Raw genomic sequence first — 25,910 nt, 5'->3', positions numbered from 1 at the left:
TCTAACTTTTGTTATGTTTCTTAAGTGAAAAAATGCTGTCCTAGTGATCTGATTAATATGCGATTTAAAATTTAGATTACAGTCAACGGTTACCCCTAAGCTTTTTACCTCCGTATTGACTTTTAATCCTAATGCTTCCAGTTTATTTCTAATAGCCTCATTGTATCCATTATTGCCAATCACTAAGATTTCAGTTTTCTCTTTATTTAGCTTGAGAAAGTTACTATTCATCCATTCTGAAATACAAGTCAGACATTGTGTTAGTGAATCAAGAGAATCGGGGTCATCAGGAGCTATTGATAAATACAGCTGTGTGTCATCAGCATAGCTGTGGCAGCTCACGTTGTGTTCTGAGATAATCTGACCTAATGGAAGCATGTAGATTGAGAAGAGCAGCGGACCCAGGATAGAGCCTTGTGGAACACCATATAGGATATCATGTTAAGTAGTTATTTCAGACATACAGACAGACAGACAGATGTTGGATTTTATATATCCAGTGGAACCTCGGGTCACAAACGTCTCGGAACACGTACAAATCGGGTTACGACCAAAAAGTTTGCCAAACTTTTGCATCTGTTCACGACCACACACTTGGGTGATGAACAAGCCAGTTTTCCCTTCCGGTTCGTACGCGCCGATGATTTCCGCACGTGTTCAGTCTCTCCCTGTACATTCCCTGTGCAGCGAGCGAGAGAGAGAGTTCAAGTGAGAGAGCCCCAAGCAGAGGAAGTAAACATTACAGAAGAAGTAAGTAAACATTTAGTTTACTATTACACTGTGCATTCTATGGTATAATTATCTATTTTTGTGCTTAAAAAATCTTTAAAAATATATATTTACAAAAAGCTCGTACAGTCCGGAACAGATTAATTTTATGTACATACAATCCTATGGGGGAAACTACTTCGAACGAATTATGGTCGTGACCCGAGGTTCCACTGTATAGAGATAGTTATATGTCAACTTCCTATCAAACAACAAATGGCGCTTCAGTAAACATTCCGAGCGTCAACTGGATGATAACATACATACAAGACCGCAAGATTGTTACAGTCTGCTTTATATATAAGATTGCATCTTACATCAGGGCATTCTCCCAACTTGGACCCTCATGTATTTAACAGAGTTAATCCACTTCTGTAAAATATAACGTAAAATGAAACACCAGTAATAATACCTGGGTTAAAAGAAAGGTAAGCTATGGTGCAAGGTTATTATAGTTTTGCCTTTTTATATTAGTTTTTTATTTCTATATTTTTTTCTGATCTTACTTGGAAATTCAGTTTAGTTTTAGTTTTCCTTCGTCGTGTATTTTTAGTTTTAGTTTAGCTTTTATTTCACAAAGACATTTCTATTTTATTTTTATATATATTAGTTTCAGTTTTAGTTTTAGTAATTATGGCATGGAGCGCCTACGGAGTTAGTTTTGTGTCACAATCAGACAGAACTGTACACTTAACAGATTTGGATACGAGTTTAATGCTAGTGGAAGCTTACTACACTGCCTGGTTTACTATCTGGTTTTGTTTTTGTCTGATAAAAACAAGCATAATCAAACTAGACACTGAATATGAACAGTTTTACACAATTTTATAATTTTTAAAATATTTTCTCATGAAAATCACAGGGGCTTAGGAAGAACAGGGCTCTTAGACTTGAATGAGTGTGCAGACCCCACCTAGCTGTATTGAGGGAAACAAAGAACAACAAGCATTAGTGTCAAGGTTAGGGACAGCGAGTCGTGAACAGACCACCATAAAGGACAGTAAACCGATAATGAGCAGAGTAAGAGTAGGTAATAGGAGTACGGACAAGCATAAAGCAACAGAGACCACGTCTGAGATTAAGAACAACATATACATTACCTAAACCTGTTTATCCAGAGTAGGATTGCAGGAAATCTGGAGCCTACCGCAGCAGGTTTGGATTGAAGGCAGGATAAATCCCCTGGTATGCAATATGTTATGATATGGCTGATGTTAAGAACAAAAAGAATATGATATTTCAACTATCTATTTTGAGAGAGAAAAACATTGAAAAAAGGGAGACAAATATTTTAAAATATAATTCTGCTAATGGATTAGATTCACAATATCAGGTATTTTGAGTTGTGAATATGAACTAAAAAGATAAATTAATAAATATGGAATAAATACAAAAACCCTTAGTATGTTTAGTTTTTTCATCACTTGTCAGACTCTCTACCTTTGTTTGTATCGCTTCGTTGTTAAACAATGTTTTTAAAGCAAAAGTAATTGGTCAGCAACAATATGCTGATCTTGTACGATGACCTAGTCAGTCTCTCGATCAGTGTCGTTTTATTATCAAAAACCGGGAGTGGACTCCCCTCAGCTTTCTTGTATGCTCAGATATGGGGAATGGATATTTGAGGGGTAAACCGCAAGACAATGATTATTTTTATATTATTGTACATTAAGGAACCATCAACAACAAATCAAATTAATTATATATTGAACAATTATTATAAAAGTAAAGTTGAAAAATCATACTCGTTTTTTTTTTTCATACAGCTGCAGAGTCTGTGTTCAGGTAAAGTACCACTTCCGGGTGATGGATTTGGCCCAAAAGTTAATACAGATCTATAATTGTGGGTGTAACATCCACATGCCGAATTTCATCCATCTATCTAGTTGAGTTTTTGTGTTTATACACACAGGCAGACACAGACATACATGCGTGCGCGTACACACACAATTCCAAAAAACAGTATTGTTGGACACTGGTTAGTCTATAACGTCAAGACTCATCAAAATATCGAAGTCGAATTTTTTTCATGATTACTATACTTCGTATATGAGAAAGTAAAAACGATTTTCTCCTGTGCAAAGTGGCAGGTGAATTGCTGTTAACAAAAAGCAGACACCTGAGAAATAAACTGAAACATTACTCACTCCGTGATTTTTCTGTCCATATGGTAAACGTTTTGTTGACCAGCACATTCTGATTTCAGCCATTTGAATTACATCTTGATGATACAACAAGCACAAAGAAAGGCGGCATGGAAATCGCATTCTATTTCTCACGCTTTACGCACCCGCACTCAGCTTGCTCTGTCACCGCAAATGCTGTGTGAACAGCCGCCCTCAGTCACCAGCCGCCGTTCACTGGATGAATATATGCGGGCGGCACGTGGTGGATGACTTTCTGTTTTAGAGTTAAAACTTACAAGGGTTAAAGACTAACGGCAAGAATATTAATTCAAAAACGAAAACTAAAAATATTTTAGTAAATTATTATTTTATTTCAGTTAGTCTTTCCAGCTACTTTAATAGTTTTGTTTAGTTTTAGTTTTTCATTTTGGTTTTGTTAATTATTTTATTTCAGTTTACGAAAATGTTTTTTTAATAATAGTTTCAGTTTTGATTTTAGTTTTCGTTAACTATAATAACCTTGCTATGGTGAAGAGACTTAGACCACACTTGTTCACTAGCTAAGCGTGACTGAGGAGGGTCCCGCCCCCTCCCCTCGGCCTGCTGCGTCTCCCTTGGATTCGCACAAATAAATCGGTGCCATAAGCCAACTATAATACTTACTGCGATGAGAGAAGTCACAGCATCAACAGTTAAGTAGTTTTCTCATGAAAAATGGACAAACAAACAGACAGACAGACGTTGGATTTTATATATGGAGATATACTGTATATGTTGCATGCTATGCATACTTTTTAATTTATTTATTGCATTGTATTTTTGTCAACTGTTCTGAGGAGTGTCTGACTCTATTAAGGTTTGCAATACCACCCGAGGACAAGAGGAAGCACAGTCACTAACCATGTCATCTCTTTTTGTCTCCGCAGTGCCGAGAAACTGCCCCTTGAGGGTACATGAACTCCACCCCCAGTGTCCCAGAGGCCCCGCCCACGTGGTAAAACCGAGACGCTCCCAGAAAAGGGCATCTCACTTCAGGTAGAAGCCTTTGCTCAGACAAGCCCCCTTTTGCTGCTGATCATAGTTGTGACATTTGCAAAGTCTGATTCCTGTTGTGCCACCAGGCGCTTATTTGCGTTCAGTTTCTTGTGCAATTGTATTATGTCTGGTGGCCCGGTTGGTACCCCAGCTTTTCTTTGGGACTCAAGTCGTCCTTATGTCTGTCACAGGATCCTTCCATGTAAGAATGTCATTATGTGGAGTACACGTAACTTGACTCCAGGGTGTGTACGTTTACATTATACATTAATTTGTCTAGCAGATGCTTTTATCCAAAGCAACTTATAGAAGAGGTCAACATAAGCGAGAAAAAATCAGTCTGGGGGACTCTTTAGAAACAAGTGTGATAGGACAAGGTGACAGAATTAACACTTGGCAAAAGTTATACTTCCTAGATCACGGGTGTCGAACTCCAGTCCCAGAGGGCCATAGTGGCTGCAGGTTTTCATTCTAACCATCTTCTTCATCAGTGACCAGTTTTTCTTGCTAATTAACTTCTGTTGGCTTAATTTTAATTAACTTGACTGAAGCCCCGTTGTTGTTTCTTTTTCCTTAATTAGCAGCCAAACAATAGAGAGACATAAAACAAGCTGCCATATGACCAGATGACCTTTGCCCATCACACAATATCTGAAAATAAAGAAAGGTGAAGTTCTCAGTAAGGTTGATCTCTCAGGTCACCAAAACATTTTGAATAAAGTTTAGAAAAAACAGAAAATCAACAGTTTTGGAAATGTCTGCAGCAAGCCATGGAAATAAATAAGGAGTTAACTAACAGCAAGAATCGGCTTCTCATTAAGAAAGTGATTGGAGTGAAATTGGTTGGAGTTTGAAGCCCCAATTTAGCTGGCCATCTGTTGGCTTGTTTCATGTCTCATTTCTGTTGGGCTGTCATTTAATGAAGAAAAGAATCAATCCAGAGCACTGAATCCTTAAAAACAGGGCTATTAAAATGAAGGGAAAAAGACTTTAATTAGCAGTGAAAATTGGCCACTGATTAGGAAAAGGGTTAGAATGAAAACCTGCAGCCCACCAGGACCGGAGTTCGACACCCCTGTCCTAGATAACATAATCCAACAGACATTGGATCCATGAGGCAGCAGCGCTAAGCACTGCACCACTGTGCTCTACAAAATGATCATTAATTGACTAACATTTACAATGCCTGCCTACTGAAAGATGAAGCATTTCCTGCAATATATTACAATCCGGCAGGCTCCATTTTGTTTTCAGCGTATGTTCGCATTTGATCTTTAATCCACCCCGTGCTAAAACTTTTGTTCATTGTCAGTCAATTGTGCGATTTCCTTGAATTCTGTGACAGTGGTATTTTCACACCGTCTGAAATTAAAAAACAAACGGCAGGAGATGATCCCGCTTTTACAGAGTGACACCATGCACACTATATATTTAACTTGTAAAAAGGAATGCTTCGACTATAAATATACCTTAGGAAGTCTTCTCAGAGGCCTTTGGAGATATTGCTTAACAGCAGGGGACCGATCAATGGCCTCAGTTTCAATAGAACACCAGGCAGGGGACTGATTGATTTTGTGTAATTCTGACCGATTTGTTAGTTGTCTTGTGCCAATCACTGTGAGAGGCGTGGGTACAATTACCGACATTGCAAGGCTTGCCACCATAGGCACACTGAACAACAGTCCTGGGGAGGTAAATAGGGAGCGTACTCCGTTTCACAGGTACTGAAAATGCCTCCAAATTAACCTTCTGGGGATCGCTGGTGAAAAAAGGGAGGCGACCATCAGCAATTAATTTAACAGGTCTCTACTCCAATCAATTTTACAGATATGGTATGTGCACCATAGATGTGAAGAAGATCAGAAAGATTGGGAATGGTACGAATTCTACAAAATATACACTTGCCGGCCACTTTATTAGGTACGCCTGATCGAATGCTTTTTAACACAAATGTCTAATCAGCCAATCACATGGCAGCAACTCAATGCGTTTCGGCCTGTAGACATTGTCAAGACCACCTGCTCAAGTTCAAACTGAGCATCAGAATGGGGAAGAAAAGTGTTTTGAATGTGGCATGGGTGTTGGTGCCAGACGGGCTGAGCTGAGTGTTTCAGAAACTGCTGGGATTTTCACTCACAACCATCTCTAGGGTTTACAAAGAATGGTCCAAAAAATAAGCGGCAGTTCTCTGGGCGAAAATGCCTTGTTGATGCCAGAGGTCAGAGGAGAATGGCCAGGCTGGTCTGAGCTGACAGAAAGGGAACAGTAACTCAAATAAACACTCATTACAACTGAGGTGTGCAGAAGAACAGACAACACGTCAAACCTTGAAGCAGGTGGGCTACAGCAGCAGGAGACCCCAGTGGGTGCAACTCCTGTCAGCTAAGAACAGGCAAACAAGTCTACAATTCCAACAGGCTCTCCAAAATTGGACAATAGAAGACTGGAAAAACATTGCCTGGTCTGACGACTCTCGATTTCTGCTGCAACATTCAGATTGTAGGATCAGAAATTGACGTCAACATCATGAATGTATGGATCCATCCTGCCTTGCATCAATGCTTCAGGCCGATGGTGGTGGTGGTGTAATGATGTGCCACAGTCTACTTGAGTGTTGCTGCTGACCATGTCCATCCCTTTATGACCGCAGTGTGCCCATCTTCTGATGGCTCCTTCCAGCAGGATAACGCGCCATGGCCCAAAAATCAAATCATCTCAAACTGGTTTCTTGGATATGATAATGAGTTCACTGACCTCAAATGGACTCCACAGTCACCACATCTCAGTCCAACAGAGCACCATTGGGATGTGGTGGAACGGGAGATTTGCATCATGGATGTGCAGCTGACAAATCTGCAGCAACTGTGTGATGTTATCATGTCAATATGGACCAAAATACCTGAGAAATGTTTCCAGCACCTTGTTGAATCAATGCCATGAAGAATTATGGCAGTTCTGAAGGCAAAATAAGGTTCAACTGGGTACTAGCAAGGTGTAGCTAGTAAAGTGGCCGGTGAGTGTACAGCATACTGTATGTACTATAATAAGTGGAATTCATTCAAGTCATTTAATCATAAGAGGTGCTGTCTCCCATATCCAGCATGCACAGTTGAAATCCTATACCTGTTGTGACAAATGTTGCAAGGACTCAAAAAAGCAGCCACAAAGCATATTGGGATCCACGCCAGTCTAGCAAAACAGAAACATACATAGGCATCAGAAACATCATGGGCCCCTATGCTCCTGGAGCCCCCGCCCAGTGCCCATTGTGCCCATACGTTAAGATGGCCCTGATACAGTGCGTGTGTTCATACTACTCCTAAGCCATCGCTGATGTGTTGTGATTTTTTGCATAATTTTCCGATTGCCTGTACTTTTTGCTTTACCCTCATCTATGCCAATAGTCCACTTGAAATGTATGCATGAATATGAACTTATATAACTCAATTAATAAACTCTCAGTTTACAAACAAAACGTTATATCTGTAACACTATGTCAAAGGGCAAAATAGCAAAAATCATAACGTCTTATGATTACTGGGGGCATTTACAGCTTCACCTAGGGCAGTTAAAATTCTTGGGCTGGCCCTTGGTACCTCCACATCCCCAATGACAGATTTGGTTCATTGGTAATTCCAAACTGGCTTGGTGTGAATGAGGGTGTACGCGATGGGACTGGTACCCAGTGCTGGGTTGTTTCACGCTCTGCATTTAAAGAACAGGTCCTGGACTGCCATAACCCTGACTTGTTAGACATGAGCATGAGATCATTATGTTGGAATAGCTTCTCTAAAGTAAGTGTATGAAAAGAAAAAAATAAGTCAAATTGAATTCCATGCTAGTGTAACCACAAGGGGGCACCACTGAACTCCAAAATCAAGACACAATGATACCCAACACATTACTGGGATAAAATAAAAGATAAAGGCACTTATCCACAATCACCCTCCCAAAGATTAAAGTTCTCCCGCGGTTAAGTCGGGACTTGATTTTAGCGTGTAATTTCTGGTATTTTATCACGTCGGTCGTATAAGTCGAATGCGGAAAACTCATGCTATTGGTCCAAGGGATTATGATATGCTAACGCCCTCCTGAGAGAGTAACCACAGAGCACACAGTCCTTTTTTTTCTATGTATTGTGCCTACATGACCACACAGTAATACCCAAACTATTCCAAAGCGACATTTGCACTGTTTTGTATATCTCACACCCTCATACACCTTTATCGTAAGAGCATCCCTTATCTATGATGGAGCGTTTGATCAGAAGAAAATATAAAGCTGGTTTTAAATCAAATGTTGTTGAAGTGGTGAAAGAAACTGGTAACTGCGCTGCTGCAACAAAATTCGATGTGTCTGAGAAACTGGTGTTAGATTGAAGGAGGCAAGAAGATGTAAAAAAAAATTAAGCATCGTATTTTTGAATGGCGGCGGCACGGTGGCGCAGTGGATAGCGTTGCTGCCTCGCAGTTGGGAGACCTGGGGACCCGGGTTTGCTTCCCGGGTCCTCCCTGCGTGGAGTTTGCATGTTCTCCCCGTGTCTGCGTGGGTTTCCTCCGGGCGCTCCGGTTTCCTCCCACAGTCCAAAGACATGCAGGTTAGGTGGATGGGCGATTCTAAATTGGCCCTAGTGTGTGCTTGGTGTGTGGGTGTGTTTGTGTGTGTCCTGCGGTGGGTTGGCACCCTGCCCAGGTTTGGTTCCTGCCTTGTGCCCTGTGTTGGCTGGGATTGGCTCCAGCAGACCCCCGTGACCCTGTGTTCGGATTCAGCGGGTTGGAAACTGGATGGATGGATGGATTTTTGAATGGGTGTATATGATCGATTTTTTGGGTTTCAAGACCTGACTTATACGCGAGTATATACGATACCCACAATCACACAATACGAAACAAGTTCTTCCTCCTCTCGTCCTCCCGTTGAGAGTTTGGCTCCTTTTTTAAGCCAAACCTGGAAATGTTTATGGTGCAACGCTGTTTCGCCTTGGAAGGCCATAAAAAAAGGAGGGTAGTCCACCCCTACAGCACCCTGTATTGCCACCCAGGGAACCCAACCGAGTTGCATTTCCAGACCATGCTGGTGTCCCAACTGGGCTGCCAATGCCATACGAGGAGCACTGCCACCTGCTGTATGGAGGATGGAACTTCTCCCGACTTCTAGCCTTCATTGGTCCATCCATTATTTTACACCAGCTGGGCACAAAGTTATCTTTTCATCCAGTCGCACTGCTCTGGCCTCTCCTACCGGGTAATAAACCATACTCCTTCCCAACCGGGATGCATGTTATCCACCTATAATGGAAAACAGAGCACAGATTGACTTTAAACATCAGAGAGCTTTCTGCTTTCACATGCCAGAACATCTCATTATTACTCTTAGGAAACCTCACTGCATGCTTCTTTTTCGTTTTCTCCAGGTGTCCCTCACTGAGCTCCTTTGGTCCTGTTGCTCAAGTCCAGACTGGCTCCTTATTTCTTCTCCATTTTATTTATTTATTTTATGGTCACAGAACTTGATTTTATCTTGAGCCTTCTCATGCACGTACCGTCTAATTCTGCTACTGTGCACACCACGTGCCCTTCCTTGACGCCGTTCGGTAATGTAAATGGCCTTTTCAAGCTCTTTGTGATCGCTCGCTATGAAAGACACTAATGGTTAGTTTACGTGTTTTGAAATATCGGTGGCTTTTCAAAGCTCACCGTTACAGACCTACTTTGAAAGGCCTGAAATACAATAAAGACCGGACAATTTGGGATTATTGCTCTCAATTGCTTGTAAGTTCATTTGAAATAGCACTCCCTAGGAAAGGAGCTACAGGATCCAGGCTGAGGCATTAATTTGAAAATTTCCTTAAAAAAAAAACAATTTGGAATAAAGTTTACCAATGTGGGTGGAGTGGTGGCTCTGAGGCTAAGGATCTGCACTGGTAATCGGAAGGTTGCTGGTTCAAATCCCATAAACACCAAAAGTGACTCTACAACGTTGGTGCCCTGAGCAAGGCCCTTAGCCTGCAATTGCTTCGTCCTGGGTGAGACGTTAATCTGCATCCAGCCCTGCATGTAGGCCCTCCAGCTTGCAGGGAACACCTAGGGGTTGGTGGTAGAATTGGCAATCCAGCCACCATAAAAAACCTCACACAGTTCCACTCCATCTTAACTAGTGTGGTGCTGAGGTGTCACTCATATCATGGCTACACTCTGGTCCTAAACTGGGATCCTGAGGTGCTGGGTGCGGCAATGCGCTCTATCAGCGTGTGCTCCTAACCTCTTACTGTTATGAGCGGCATGGTGGTATAGTAGGTAGTGCTGCCGCTACTGCATGGATCCAGCATCCTTCTTCTTCTTCTTTTGTTTAATGGCAGTCGGCAAACCAGCTTAAGGTGCATTACTGCCACCAACTGGACTGGAGTGAGAATGCGGAAAGGGAAAAAAAAAAACACTATGACTCAAAATACTGATATTTTTCAATTAAATGCTTTCAAATTCCTGGTTTGAATTCTGCACCCAGTCATTGTTCATACGCTTGTATGTGCTCTGACTATATTCCACAAACCTAAAGACATACAGTGCCGGGTGAAAAGGTTTAAAACACCTCAGTTTTTCCAGTTTTTCTTCAAATGTAATTAGTTGAAATGCAATGAATGACCTCAAATGGTGAAAGGTAAGCAGTAAACTGCCAGAGGTTTAAATTTAAAGTTTAGGTCTGCAAAAACTGGAAAAAAAGGAAATTTCAGGATATTACAAATGGGCCTTTTTCAGTTAAAGTCACTGTCTCGATCCACTGGACTAATTCCCTTCATCATTTTAAACACTTCAGTCAGGTCTCCTCTTCATTTTCTTTTGCTTAAACTGTAAAGGCTCAGCTCTTTTCATCTTTCTTCATAACTCATCCCCTGCAGCCCTGAATCAGCCTAGTCGCTCTTTTCTGGACCTTTTTCTAGTGCTGCTATGTTCTTTTTTGTAGCCTGGAGACCCAAACTGTACACAGGACTCCAGATGTGGCCTCACCAGTGTGTTATAAAGCTTGAGCAGAACCTCCTGGGACTTGTACTGCACACATCAAGGCGCTATATAACCTGACATTCTGTTAGCCTTCTTAATGGCTGAACACTGTCGGGAAGTCCATAGCTTAGAGTCCACTATGACTCCTAAATCCTTCTCATAAGGTGGACTTTTAATTTTCAAACCTCCGATTGTGATTTCAAACCTAACTTTTTCACTCTATCCAAGTCCTTCTGTGATGATTTAATGGTTTCCGGATTATCTGCCAATCCATCTATCTTGGTATCATCTGCAAACTTAACCAACTTGTTATTTATATTCCTATCCAAATCATTTCTATATATTAAAAATTGCAGGGGCCCCAGCACTGCCCCCTGCTGGTCACCACTCTTAATATCGGCCAATTCTGATGAGGTTCCTCACACCATCACCCTCTGCTTTCTGTGTCTGAGCCAATTCTGCACCAGTCTACACACCTCACCCTGAACTGCCACTTCTTTTAGTTTGGTGCCCAACCTCTCATGTGGCACCTTATCAAATGCTTTCTGAAAGTCCAGATAAATAATCTCACATGCTCCACTTTGATCGTATCCTTTTGTTGCCTCCTCATAGAATTCCAGCATGTTAGTAAAACACAACCTCCCTCTTCTGAACCCATGCTGACTGTTCAGAAAAACTCCTGTTCTTGCCATGTGCTGCTCACTCTTATCCTTAATAATCCATCCATCTATTGTCCAACCCGCTATATCCTAACACAGGGTCACGGGGGTCTGCTAGAGCCAATCCAGGCCAACAAAACAGGATCAACTCCAGACAGACGGCAGCTTCAGCGACAGACTGCTGTCACTGTCCTGCTCCACTGACAGACTGAGGAGATTGTTCCTCCCCCATACTATGCGACTCTTCAATTCCACCCCGTTGGGTAAACATTAACATTATACAAAGATATAGTCTGTTATACCTGCATTGTTATCACTCTTTAATTTAATATTGTTCTTTATCAGTATGCTGCTTCTGGAGTATGTGAATTTCCCCTTGGGGGTTAATAAAGTATCTATCTATCTATCTATCTATCTATCTATCTATCTATCTATCTATCTATCTATCTATCTATCTATCTATCTATCTATCTATCTATCTATCTATCTATCTATCTATCTATCTATCTATCTATCTATCTATCTATCTATCTATCTATCTATCTATCTCATATGCTCTTAGGAGATAACCTAAAGGCTTAACTATTTGTAATTCCATCCCAAGTTTAGGGTTGACACCATTGCCTAACATTTCTCCTTTCTTCCCTACAAATCATAGACCAGCAGTCCTAAAGATGTCTATTCCAGGTCATGGACCCTTGGCCCCACCCATTCCGGTCATGGCTTCTTCTAAAGGGGTGTCACTGCCATTTTGTGCCAGTCCTGATTTGATTGCCACCTGAGAAACACCTATTTATTATTAGCAACTGTTTTTCATTTTTTCCTTGGGATTAATAAAGTATCTATCTATCTATCTATCTATCTATCTATCTATCTATCTATCTATCTATCTATCTATCTATCTATCTATCTATCTATCTATCTATCTATCTATCTATTATATAGTGCCTTTCACAACAAACTGGTTGGAATGAAACTGGCTGAAGTTTAACGTTCCAGTTTAGCTGGTCGTCTGTTTGCTCATATCACATCTACAGTGGGGCAAAAAAGTATTTAGTCAGCCACCAATTGTGCAAGTTCTCCCAGTTAAAAAGATGAGAGAGGCCTGTAATTTTCATCATAGGTATACCTCAACTATGAGAGACAACATGAGAAAAAAAAATCCAGAAAATCACATTGTAAAGAATTTATTTGCAAATTATGGTGGAAAATAAGTATTTGGTCACCTACAAACAAGCAAGATTTCTGGCTCTCACAGACCTGTAACTTCTTCTGTAAGAGGCTCCTCTGTCCTCCGCTCGTTACCTGTATTAATGGCACCTGTTTGAACTCGTTATCAATATAAAAGACACCTGTCCACAACCTCAAACAGTCACACTCCAAACTCCACTATGGCCAAGACCAAAGAGATGTCAAAGGACACCAGAAACAAAACTGTAGACCTGCACCAGGCTGGGAAGACTGAATCTGCAATAGGTGAGCAGCTTGGTGTGAAGAAATCAACTGTGGGAGCAATTATTAGAAAATGGAAGACATACAAGACCACTGATAATCTCCCTCGATCTGGGGCTCCACGCAAGATCTCACCCCGTGGGGTCAAAATGAGCACAACAACGGTGAGCAAAAATCCCAGAACCACACGGGGGGACCTAGTGAATGACCTGCAGAGAGCTGGGACCAAAGTAACAAAGGCTACCATCAGTAACACACTACGCCGCCAGGGAATCAAATCCTGCAGTGCCAGATGTGTCCCCCTGCTTAAGCCAGTACATGTGCAGGCCCGTCTGAAGTTTGCTAGGGAGCATTTGGATGATCCAGAAGAGGACTGGGAGAATGTCATAAGGTCAGATGAAAAACTCTACTCGTCGTGTTTGGAGGAGAAAGAATGCTGAGTTGCATACAAAGAACAGCATACCTACTGTAAAGCATGGGGGTGGAAACATCATGCTTTGGGGCTGTTTTTCTGCAAAGGGACCAGGACGACTGATCCGTGTAAAGGAAAGAATGAATGGGGCCATGTATCATCAGATTTTGAGTGAAAACCTCCTTCCATCAGCAAGGGCATTGAAGATGAAATGTGGCTGGGTCTTTCAGCATGACAATGATCCCAAATACACCGCCCAGGTAATGAAGGAGTGGCTTCGTAAGAAGTATTTCAAGGTCCTGGAGTGGCCTAGCCAGTCTCCAGATCTCAACCCCATAGAAAATCTTTGGAGGGAGTTGAAAGTCCGTGTTGCCCAGTGACAGCCCCAAAACATCGCTGCTCAAGAGGAGATCTGCATGGAGGAATGGGCCAAAATACCAGCAACAGTGTGTGAAAACCTTGTGAAGACTTACAGAAAACGTTTGAGCTCTGTCATTGCCAACAAAGGGTATATAACAAAGTATTGAGATGAACTTTTGTTATTGACCAAATACTTTTTTTCCACCATAATTTGCAAATAAATTCTTCAAAAATCAGACAATGTGATTTTCTGGATTTTTTTTCTCATTTTGTCTCTCATAGTTGAGGTATACCTATGATGAAAATTACAGGCCTCTCCTCTTTTTAAGTGGGAGAACTTGCACAATTGGTGGCTGACTAAATACTTTTTTTGCCCCACTGTAAGTTCTGTTTGGCTGCCATTTAATGAAGAAACGAATCAACTCAGAGGACTGAATTCTTAAAAACAGGGCTATTAAAATAAATGGAAAAGGATTTTGGATGATTAGGAAAAGGGTTGGAATGAAAACCTGCAGCCACTGTGGCCCACCAACACCAGCTGGTTTAAGGGGTGTACATGCTAATGACACCAAGGTTTTTCCTTTCTTCACTAAACAGTTTGTTTTCACCTTCTTTGTATAGATTGCAATTTTGCAGCAAAGGTGGAATAAGTTCTGACCGGATTTCTCTTGGTTTCATTTTTCATCTGCGATTTTGGCAGGGGTGTGTAGACTTTTTTATATCCACTGTAGATGAAGATCAGACCTTGTTTTAAGGCAAATTTATACATAAGTGCAGTTAACTGTAACTGTTCACCTGAGTCGATACCTGAAGCACAGCCAGCTGAAATGACACACTCAGGGTCACATCCTGAGTCACTGGCGAGCGCGTCGGCTTTCTATGGCAGCATCTTTAACACACGGCAGCACTGCATTGGCAAGCCGTAAACAGAGAGCCCATCAATCTGCTTCTCGCACACAACAAGAGGAGGCTGTCACATGCAGGTGAACGCATTCGGCAAAGCAGAAATGTCTCCGAGCACAGAGCAGTAAACAGAGGGTGGGGCACATGTCACACTCCAACAGTCTGTAATTAAAAAGACTGCCATTTAGATGACTTCAAGAGTTGAACTCGTATAATTCAACTGTCAATGCACACTTGGCCAGGTTCTCATATTTTTATTTTTTTATGGAATCCGTGGCAATATTAATTCTGTTGCTGTGACAAATGTTTGAAATAAATTGCACACTCCTCATATCCCAGACTACAAAACTGCTATTGTTCAAGTAAGACGTCTGCAGTGACAATTTGATCAGCACAGGGGAGCCAGCTGATAGTCTTCGGTAGAATACAATATCAGAATAAGCCATTGTTAACCATCATTTCAAGAACTGAGGTCTCAAACTCTGAAAAAGACAGACAGTCTACCCAAAAAAATAATAATAATTTTTACAAAGAAGAATTAAACGATGTACAGAGAATGCTAATTTTTGATTATCTGAGGCCTCTTCTGTAAGGTGTGGCCAGAGACACAGTATAACACCAGACGTTATATGAATAAAATAAAGGTATTTATTGACACCAAGCACCTTACCAATAATCACTTCTCTAAAATAAGCCACAATTGCACAAAAGAAATTAATTCTTCCTTCTCTCTACCTCCTGTTGAGTGTTGCCCGATGTGAGGCAGTGGACTCCTTTTAAGTCAGACCCGGGAAAGCTTCTGATGCCACTCGGGAAGCATAGAAAGTAAGGAGGTCCTCCTCACCCACCGACACTGCCCTCTATGCCAACGGGGTTGTAATTTCCAAGCACCCCTACAGGTGCCCCTTCTGGGTTGCCATATGAGGACCACTGCCCCCTAGTGTAAGGGGATTGGAACTGCTCCCAAATCTCAGCTTCCACTGGTCCTTCCATTATTTCACGTTGGCCCTACACAAAGTTATTTCTGTGATCCGTTAGCCAATTTGCTTGCGTCATCGTGCTGGCCTCCAGTCTAGGTAATGGCATCACCTCTGATCCTGCTGGGATGCCCGTTCTCCACCTACAAATGTAAGTATTTACTCTGCAGGGGGCACACACTCTCTCTTTTGCTCTTAGACTTTTTCTAAAGACACACCCTCCACCAAACACACAAAGTCGGCGAAGGTGAGATAAGCACAAGCAAACATGCACTTAGCATGTGTGGTAAAAAATTAGGGACCTTGAAAATGGGAGAGGGGCACACTATCTTTTCCTGGGCGCAAGAGGGCAGCTCCCCTGGATTCCATCAGGGCACCTGGATGATCATGGAGCCCTGGAGGACAGCACTTCCTCCACACCAGGAAGTGCTGCCGAATCAGGAACCATGTACGCCCGGAGTGCTTCCGGGTGCAAGGGCAGCACTTCCACCACACTAGGAAGTGCTTCCAGAAGACCATCATAGAGCACCTGGAACCCATCCAGGGCGGGATAAAAGGGGCTGAATCACTCCCTTCGAGGAGCGGGAGTCGGGTGGCAGTGGACGGAGCTTGCAAGAGAGGAGTGGAGGCGGCTGAAGAAAGGAAAAGCACTGAGTTTAGTGTGGTGATTTGTCCACTGTGTTTGTGCTGTGTGCGCCTAAGAAAATAAACGGTGCGTGTTTTGGACATTTGGAGACCGTGTCTGTCTGTGTTGAGGCTGGTCTTTCACAAGGCAGAAAAAAAGGTCTGGGGACGGCCACCGCACCGACTAAAAAATCAGCAAAAGATAAACATCTTTACATAAGCGGAGTTCACAACTGAACTGACTAGCAGGTTGAGTTGGCTTTATAAATATGGTGGATAAGAGAAAGAGGTGGAGTCTGGGCGGCCAGAAGAGGAACTGATGTGGTAAGAAGGGGGAGTCTGGGTACCGGAAATGATGTCATCACGGTTTGCCGGATGTGATGTCAACAGTGGGTGGTCCGGCGGTGATGTCACTGGGAGGCAGGGCCTTCGGCTGAACTGCAGAGGAACAAGAGGAGAGAGGATCAGATGAGAGCGCCAACCTCCGGTCTGTCTGACGAACAACACTATTTGAACCTGTAAACTGTCTCTTGTCACACATTACTTTTCTTGTTGCCTGTTAAAATTTTACATGCCTTCTGATACAAATAACAACAATAACAACATTTATTTCCATAGCACATTTTCATACAAACAGTGTAGCTCAAAATGCTTTACAAGATGAAATAAAAAGGAAGTTAATATGAAAAAGTTTGGGACCCCCTCTCAGCCTGCACAATAATTGACTCTCCTTTCAACAAATAAGATACCAGTGGTATGTCTTTCATTTCCTAAGAACATCTGAGTACTGCGTTGTTTTCCGAACAAAGATTTTTAGTGACTTAGTATTTAGTTGTATGAAATTAAATCAAATGTGAAAAACTGGCTGTGCACAAATGTGGGTCCCCTTGTCATTGTGCTGATTTGAATGCCTGTCACTGCTCAATGCTGATTACTTGTAACACCAAATTGGTTGGATGAGCTCGTTACGCCTTGAACTTCATAGACAGGTGTGTCCAGTCATGAGATATAAAGGTGTTTAAGGTGGTCCATTACAAGTTGTGCTTCCTTCCCTTTGACTCTCCTCTGAAGAGTAACAGCATGGGATCCTCAAAGCAACTCTCAAAAGATCTGAAAACAAACATTTTGAGTCTCCTGGTTTAGGGGAAGGCTACAAAAAGCTATCTCGGAGATTTAAACTGTCAGTTTCTGTAACTGTAAGGAATGGAATCAGGAAATGGAAGGCCACAGGCACAGTTGCTGTTAAACCCAACAGGTCTGGCAGGCCAAGAAAAATACAGGAGCGGCATATGAGCAGGATTGTGAGAATGGTTACAGACAACCCACAGATCACCTCCAAAGACCTGCAAGAACATCTTGCTGCAGATGGTGTATCTGTACATCGTTCTACAATTCAGTGCAATTTACACAAAGAACATCTGTATGGCAGGGTGATGAGAAAGAAGCCCTTTCTGCACTCACGCCACAAACAGAGTCGCTTGTTGTATGCCAATGCTCATTTAGACAAGCCAGATTCATTTTGGAGCAAAGTGCTTTGGACTGATGAGACAAAAATGGAGTTATTTGGTCAGAACAGAAAGCGCTTTGCATGGCGGAAGAAGAACACCGCATTCCCAGATGAACACCTGCTACCTACTGTCACATTTGGTGGAGGTTCCATCATGCTGTGGGGCTGTGTGGCTAGTTCAGGGACTGGGGCCCTTGTTAAAGTCGAGGGTCGGATGAATTCAACTCAATATCAACAAATTCTTCAGGATAATGTTCAAGCATCAGTCACAAAGTTGAAGGTACGCAGGGGTTGGATATTCCAACAAGACAATGACCCAAAACACAGTTCGAAATCTACAAAGGCATTCATGCAAAGGGAGAAGTACAATGTTCTGGAATGGCTGTCACAGTCCACTGACTTGAATATCATCGAAAATTTATGGGATGATTTGAAGCAGGCTGTCCATACTCGGCAGTCAAATGGTCAAAAATACCTCCATCCAGAATCCAGACACTCATCAAAGGCTATAGGAGGACAGCATCTAGAGGCTGTTAGATTTGCAAAAGGAGGCTCAACTAAGTACTGATGTCATATCTCTGTTGGGCTGCCCAAATGTATGCACTTGTCTAATTTTGTTATGATCCATATTGCATATTTTCTGTTAATCCAATAAACTTAATGTCACAGCTGAAATACTACTGTTTTTATAAGGCATGTCATATATTAAAAGGAAGTTGCTACTTTGAAAGCTCAGCCAATGATAAACAAAAATCCAAAGAATTAAGAGGGGTTCCCAAACATTTTCATATGACTGTAAACAAGCAAGATTGTATAATAATTAATATTATACAGCATTTAACAAAGACAAGGTAAGGTTGGATGTCCAAGAGTACAGAAAAAACAAATAAAAACCCAACCTGAGAAAAAATAAATCTGCAGGGGTTCTAAGGCCAAAAGTCCACCCGGTCCCAAATGAGCCTAACATATATGGTCTAAATCAGTCCTCATTGTTTACAGGCTTCACATGGAAGAAACTGATGATGATGGTCAAGTGGACATCTGGGACACCCACCATCCAATCAGAGGGGCAGCATGGTGCCTTGATCAGGTGGTGGTGGTACAGATCGTCACCACAGAAGAACCGGAAAAGACAGGAGAGACTAGTGGGGATTAGTAGGGAAATACAGAACCCAGAATAAAATGATTCAATACCCATAAAGACTAATAGGGACACAACTAAAATGTAGTGATGAAAAAGCCATTGTAAAATAATGGGTTTTTAGTAGTTTTTTAAATTGTTGTATACTGTAGTATTAGCCTGATGAATTTCTGTTGGTAAAGTATTCCAAATTTTAGGTGCATGACAGCAAAAGGCCGCCTCACCAATGCTTTTCAGGTTGGCTTCTGGAATTTAAGCAGACCTTCATTTGAAGATCTGAGGTTACAACTTGGAGTGTTGGGGGACAACACATTCCAAAATATAGGACAAGGTGAGATTATTTAAGGCTTTGTAAACCAATAGCAGTATTTTAAAGTTAATTCTAAATTACATGGGTAGCCAATGTAACAATGCCAAGACTGGTGTGATGTGGTTAGATTTTCTTTTTCTAGTTAAGATTCTTGTTGCTGCATTCTGCACTAACTAACTGATTGATTTCTTTCTTATTAGTCCTGTAAGGCAGCGTTTCTCAACCTTTAAGTATTTGCGACTCGAGTTTTCAGTTTTAATCGCGCCCCCCCTAACGTTTTCTTGAAACCCTAACAAAATTTATTCCTATATTTTTTGCTGCCGATACACTGGTACAAGTTTAAAATTTCCCCACGAATAGCGAAATTACGCCACATATGACAATATTTGTGCCCTCTTTTTTGTTACGCCCCACAGGTTGAGAACCGCTGCTGTAAGGAGCTCATTACAGTAATCTAGTCGACTGAAAACAAAAGTATCTTTTTAAGTTATAAGAGATCTAACTTTAGATATATTCCTTAAGTGGGGAAATGCACTTCTAGTAATCGTTTTAGTATATAATTTGAAATTTAGGTCAGAGTCAATAGTTACCCCTGTATCCTTTACCTCCAGCTTGACATTTAAGCCTTAGGGATCAAGTTTATTTCTAATACCATCATTATATCCATGTTTGCCAATCACCGAGATTTCTGTTTTCTCCTTATTTAGTTTAAAAAAGTTACTGATCATTCATTCAGAAATATAAGTAAGACACAGGATCAAAGAGCCAAGAATATCAGGGTCATTGGGCACTATAGATAAGTAAAACTGTGTGTTATCTGCATAGCTGTGGGTAGCTAACCTTGTGCTTTGAGATAATCGGAACAAATGGAAGCATGGAAGTTGAAAAGAGAAGTGGACCCAGAATAGCTCCTTGTGGTTCACCATATAAAATATCATGGGTCTCCAAAGTACAATCACCACATCTTCTTCTTCTGTTGGTTGCTCCCATTATGGATTGCCACAGCGGATCATCTTTTTTCAAATCTTCCTGTTCTCTGCATCTTGCTCTGTCACATCCATCACCTGCATGTCCTCTCTCACCACATCCATAAACCTTCTCTTAGACTTTCCTCTTTTCCTCTTATCTGGCTGCTCTATCCTTAACATTTTTCTCCCAATATACCCAGCATCTCTCCTCTGCACATGTCCAAACCAACGCAATCTTGCCTCTCTGACTTTGTCTCCTAACCATCCAACCTGAGCTGACCCTCTAATGTCCTCATTTCTAATCCTGTCCATCCTTGTCACACCCAATGCAAATCTTAGCATCTTTAAATCTACCACCTCCAGCTCTGTCTCCTGCTTTCTGGTCTGTACCACCGTCTCCAGCCCATATAACATAGCTGGTCTCACTACTGTCCTGTAGACCTTCCCTTTCACTCTTGCTGATGCCCGTCTTTCGCAAATCACTTCTGACACTCTTCGCCACCCATTCCACCCTGCCTGCACTCTCTTCTTCACCTCCCTTCCACAATCCCCGTTACTCTGTAGTGTTGATCCCAAGTATTTAAACTCATCCACCATCACCAACTCTACTCCCTGCATCCTCACCATTCCACTGACCTCCCTCTCATTTAGACACATGTATTCTGTCTTGGTGGTCCTACTGACCTTCATTCCTCTCCTCTCCAGAGCAGATCTCCACCTCTCCAGGGTCTCCTCAACCTGCTCCCTACTCTCACTACAGATCACAATGTCATCAGCAAACATCACAGTCCATGGGGACTCCTGTCTAATCTTGTCTGTCAACCTGTCCATCACCATTGCAAATAAGAAAGGGCTCAGAGCTGATCCCTGATGTAATCCCACCTCCATGTTGAATGTATTTGTCACTCTTACTGCAGACCTCACCACTGTCACACTTCTCTCGTACATATCCTGTATAACTCTTAGATACTTCTCTGCCACTCCCGACTTCCTCATACAATACCACAGCTCCTCTCGAGGCACCCTGTCATAGGCTTTCTCCAGGTCAGCATTTCTCAACCTTTAAGTATTTGCGACCCGAATTTTCATAACAGTTTTAATCGTGCCCCCCTAATGTTTTTTTGAAAGGAGCCCACTAATACCAATTTGTTCTTTTTTAATTAATGATATATCATAGATGGATATTTTATTATACCTACTTAACTTTTATCGACATTTATCTAACTCTATATTTCTTTTTCTAGTATCAGAATGTAGTTTAAGTTAATTTGTTTTGGTTTCAATAGTTGTATTATTCATATTTTTGATTCGTGTTTTCTTTTTTTCACATCTTTCACACCTTTTTGTTACTTCGCGCCCCCCTAGGGGGGCCCGCCCCACAGTTTGAGAACCACTGCTCCAGGTCCACAAAGATGCAATGCAATTCCTTCTGGCCTTCTCTATACTTCTCCATCAACACCCTCAGAGCAAACATTGCATCTGTGGTGCTCTTTCCTGGCATGTAACCATCCTGCTGCTCACTAATCATCACCTCCCTTCTCAAATGAGCTTCCACTACTCTTTCCCCATAACTTCATGCTGTGGCTCAATCACCACAATCACCACAACTAACAAAGAATTTTTAACCTGTTAAGTAAGACTGAAACCAATTTAAGACTTTGCCGGAGAGGCCCACCCATTAACTAAGGCGATTTATAAGTATACTATGGTCTATGGTGTCAAATGCTGCACTCAAGTCTAAGAGAACAAGAACAGATATGTGGCCTTTGTCCGCATAAACCCGCAAATCATTTACTACTTTAACCAGTGCAGTTTCTGTACTGTGATTTGTTCTATAGCCTGACTGAAACGGAAATAAATAAATAATCAATCTATGAAGTTTATACCTACCTCTGAAAAAAAAATCATTGTGTTATGTAATTAATCATATTGCCAAAATTTTGCAAAGATATTGCCTGCTGCTGCCAGTAACACGGTACACACTCATGCTTCGGGTGTCTAGTGACAGATACTGAGGGAATGGTTAAGTTTGTGCGTAGCCTGCAGTCAAGTGACAAGAACTGAACAAACATTTTAGATATACTTTTAGTTTTAATCAAATTACTTTATGTGCTCAGAAGTGTGTTGTGGTGAGTCACAGGCCAACCGGAGGAGCACAAACATCTAGGATCAGAAAATGGGATAAAGTGCTCATTATTTTGGAGCAGGTTTTTCCACCCTCATGCAGCCAAGATTAAAATTGACCCCACTATGAATCCCACCAAGGGAGTCCTCCTCATATTTTTCAGCCAACTCAAATCCTGCCTGCATCAAGTTAGCCACAAGAATTACTGAGCGACTGCGAGTGGACCTGGGAAAAGTATAAGTGTACCAGGAGGTCAAGAGAGAAACTCGTGTTCAAATTCAGGAATCATTAAGGGGCAAAGATGTCTCAATCATCCAGACTATTTCAAAAGATGTGAACACCTCTGTTATGGAGCTGTTGATCATGGTATATGCCCATTAGATGTCTTCTGCCCACAGCATCATCGGTGTGGTGCCATATTTCCCTTACAGTAAGCAGTGCAAGATGAGGAAGCGTGGCTCCATTGTCTCTAAGCTACTGGTGTCCATAATGTGCAAAGCTGGTCTCACTCACCTAATCACCATGGATGTATGAACCAAGTTCTGTATTAACATTTTAGTGTTCAGTTAATATGAAAATGTGTTAATTTCATTTTTGTAGTTCAAGATTAGTTTATATATAAAGAATAGAGCTAAATAATTATTCGGTTTTAATGGGGTATTGATACTTTATGAAGGGGTGCTGGGTAGCAGAATTTATGGGAACTTGATAGATAGATAGATAGATAGATAGATAGATAGATAGATAGATAGATAGATAGATAGATAGATAGATAGATACTTTATTAATCCCAATGGGAAATTCACAAATTCACTTGGAAGTTATTGTAAGTTTGTGTGTGGATTAATAGGAGTTTGGAAACACTCCATTTTCTTACCGTGTCTGTCTTAAGTTTTATTTGACTGTGGAAATATATCCATCCATCCATCCATTTTCCAACCCACTGAATCCGAACACAGGGTCACGGGGGTCTGCTGGAGCCAATCCCAGCCAACACAGGGCACAAGGCAGGAACCAATCCCGGGCAGGGTGCCAACCCACCGCAGGACACACACACAAACCAAGCACACACTAGGGCCAATTTAGAATCGCCAATCCACCTAACCTGCATGTCTTAAGACTGTGGGAGGAAACCGGAGTGCCCGGAGGAAACCCACGCAGACACGGGGAGAACATGCAAACTCCACGCAGGGAGGACCCGGGAATCGAACCCAGGTCCCCAGGTGTCCCAACTGCGAGGCAGCAGCACTACCCACTGCGCCACCGTGCCGCCCTGTGGAAATATATAACATGGAAAATAAACTTTTATAAAACAACGGAATGGATTAATGTGAAACACCAAGGACTGGACACACGTAAGTTCCTGCTGTAGCCATAAGTTGTTTCGCACCTTCAATGGATTTGCACCAGAAGGAAATCCAAGGCCTTTTTAACAATCGAGAGGTTAACTTTTCTCTTCCAATATATCCAGGTGGAGATTCCTGACTACTGGAATGCTGTGATTGTGGCCAGGTTTCCTTCCTCAGCTATAAGAGCACAGTACTTTGCTGAGCAGCTCCATTTAGGCATTGCTATGATTCACGGGGAAGCCCAGGATGGTGTGTTGGACCAAGTCGATGGCTTTCACTCTCTACAATCTGTGAAGAACATTGTGGTCATTCACCCCAGCCTGGAGGCACCCTTGCTAATTCCTATAGAGAAACCACCATTCACGGTAGTGGAAGATGATGGTGACCGAATCGCTATTATTGTGGATAATATTATTGATGATGTGGACAGCTTTCTTGCTTCTCACAGGGCTGAATAGTTTTGCAAAAAAGTCAGTTTTCTGAAAAACACACATAGAAATAGTTTTTCACAAAAATTAATATAAAACATCTGCGGCTGTATGCAGTGCACTGTTGCAGCATGTTAGCCATCTCAGGCCATAGTGGCAGCGACAGTGACAGCATGTTGGGCCGGGGGCAGCATGCAGCGAGTGGCTGCCAGGCTGTTTTCTGAAAAAAAGCAATGGTTTCACTCATAAATCAACATAAAATGTCTGTTGCTGGTCATGTGGCCTCTCTCACTGTGTGTTTGCTGTCTCTGGTAGCAGCGGCCGTACAAGGGTGAGTTCAATGGTGGTGGATGGGCAGCAGTGGCGGTCGCAGTGTGACACGATCTGGTTTATATCACTTGTCATTGTAGGAGGTGGTCCTCCTAGGCAAACGTTGCCATAGGCGCATTAGCTACATGAACGTGTTCAGCACCACGATCAGCTTGGGTGGGTACTCACTTTCATTTTAGATCTCGATCTCCAGATCACACGCACCAAAATCAGAGTCCGACAAGTCAGAGTCCAATCCAAAATAATAAAATATAGGCAAAACGTCGTCCACTGTGTATTTTACTTTGCGCATTCGCTTCGCTATCTCGCCAGATGTGATGCCATTTTTGCAAGGCGCTACTCACACTCACACAGGGATTTGGCATCAAGTCAACGAATCTGACATTCCTCCAATGTTGGCAAGTTTTGTCAGCATTTACAGCTGATTATCACCTCTCAGTCCCTGGATGTCGACTTTAGTCGGCCCTCAACTCCTTGTGTCAACAAAAGTCGACATCCGCTCTAAAGGAGTTAAAGAGCGGGGAGCAGTACTGAGAAAAACGCTACATAAATGTAATGAATTATTATTATTAAGATAAGTGTGATGGCAACACATGGCATTTTGTCCTTGGAATGTCCCCACTTGATAGAATAGTCTGGCATGAATGAAGTGGCATACCTCACAAGATTCAAAAGCTGCAGTGCCCAAAGATCAAGACGGTCGAAATCAGCATGATCTTGTCAGAAGCCATTCGATGCATCCACAATATTTTCTGGAACATTGGAATGGATGACTGAGACTTGTTGCAGTTGTGTGTATGTGCGTGAGTGAATGTGTAGCTAACACTGATGTCAGAGGGGGACACTTTTACATTTTTTTTGTGCACTGGGTGGTTCCATTAGGCACCCACTGTTGGGACTGGGGGGTGAGAAGTTAAAAGGCTATCTGTACTTATGAATGGTATTTGCTGTCCTGCAAGGGAATCACTGCTTTGAAGTTTGGCCTTAGAGAATGTCTGTATTTACCTGGCTTGGAAATATTGGTTCCTAATCAGCATATCTGTACTTATTAATGTTTGGTAACCATACATTTTGTTAACTTGTGTTTTTATTAATTGTTAAACCCAGGCAATTTAGATGTGCCATTGATTAAACTGTTTGTCCAGGACTGACAACAGAGGGGTGAAGTAAATATAAACTGCTGGCCAGCAGAAGGCAGGAGGGAGAGTCCACAGGAAACGCTGCCAAGACACTCGGACAGGGCACAGGGGCTCGCAGGCAGACAAGGGTACCTGGCTGGCACAACGTGAGGCACAAGGACGGCAACACTTCCAGGGAGGAAGAGACAGCTGCACAAGGAGACGCCAGTTGTGGGTTCAGCGAGAGAGGGAATCTGCATGAAAGGACCCAGTAAAGCTGACAGACGAGAAATGAGGCGTGCTTAGGTCCCAGCAACACA

General features: G+C 42.1%; 1 pseudogene; it reads left to right on the top strand.

Moving 5' to 3' along the window:
• Window positions 1-15,792: 15,792 nt before the first annotated feature.
• LOC114656485 (phosphoribosyl pyrophosphate synthase-associated protein 2-like) lies at window positions 15,793-25,249 on the top strand (annotated as a pseudogene).
• Window positions 25,250-25,910: the final 661 nt, after the last annotated feature.

Source organism: Erpetoichthys calabaricus, chromosome 8 (genome assembly GCF_900747795.2).
Source record: "Erpetoichthys calabaricus chromosome 8, fErpCal1.3, whole genome shotgun sequence".
Taxonomy (NCBI): domain Eukaryota; kingdom Metazoa; phylum Chordata; class Cladistia; order Polypteriformes; family Polypteridae; genus Erpetoichthys; species Erpetoichthys calabaricus.
This window is presented reverse-complemented; position numbering and strand designations above follow the sequence as displayed.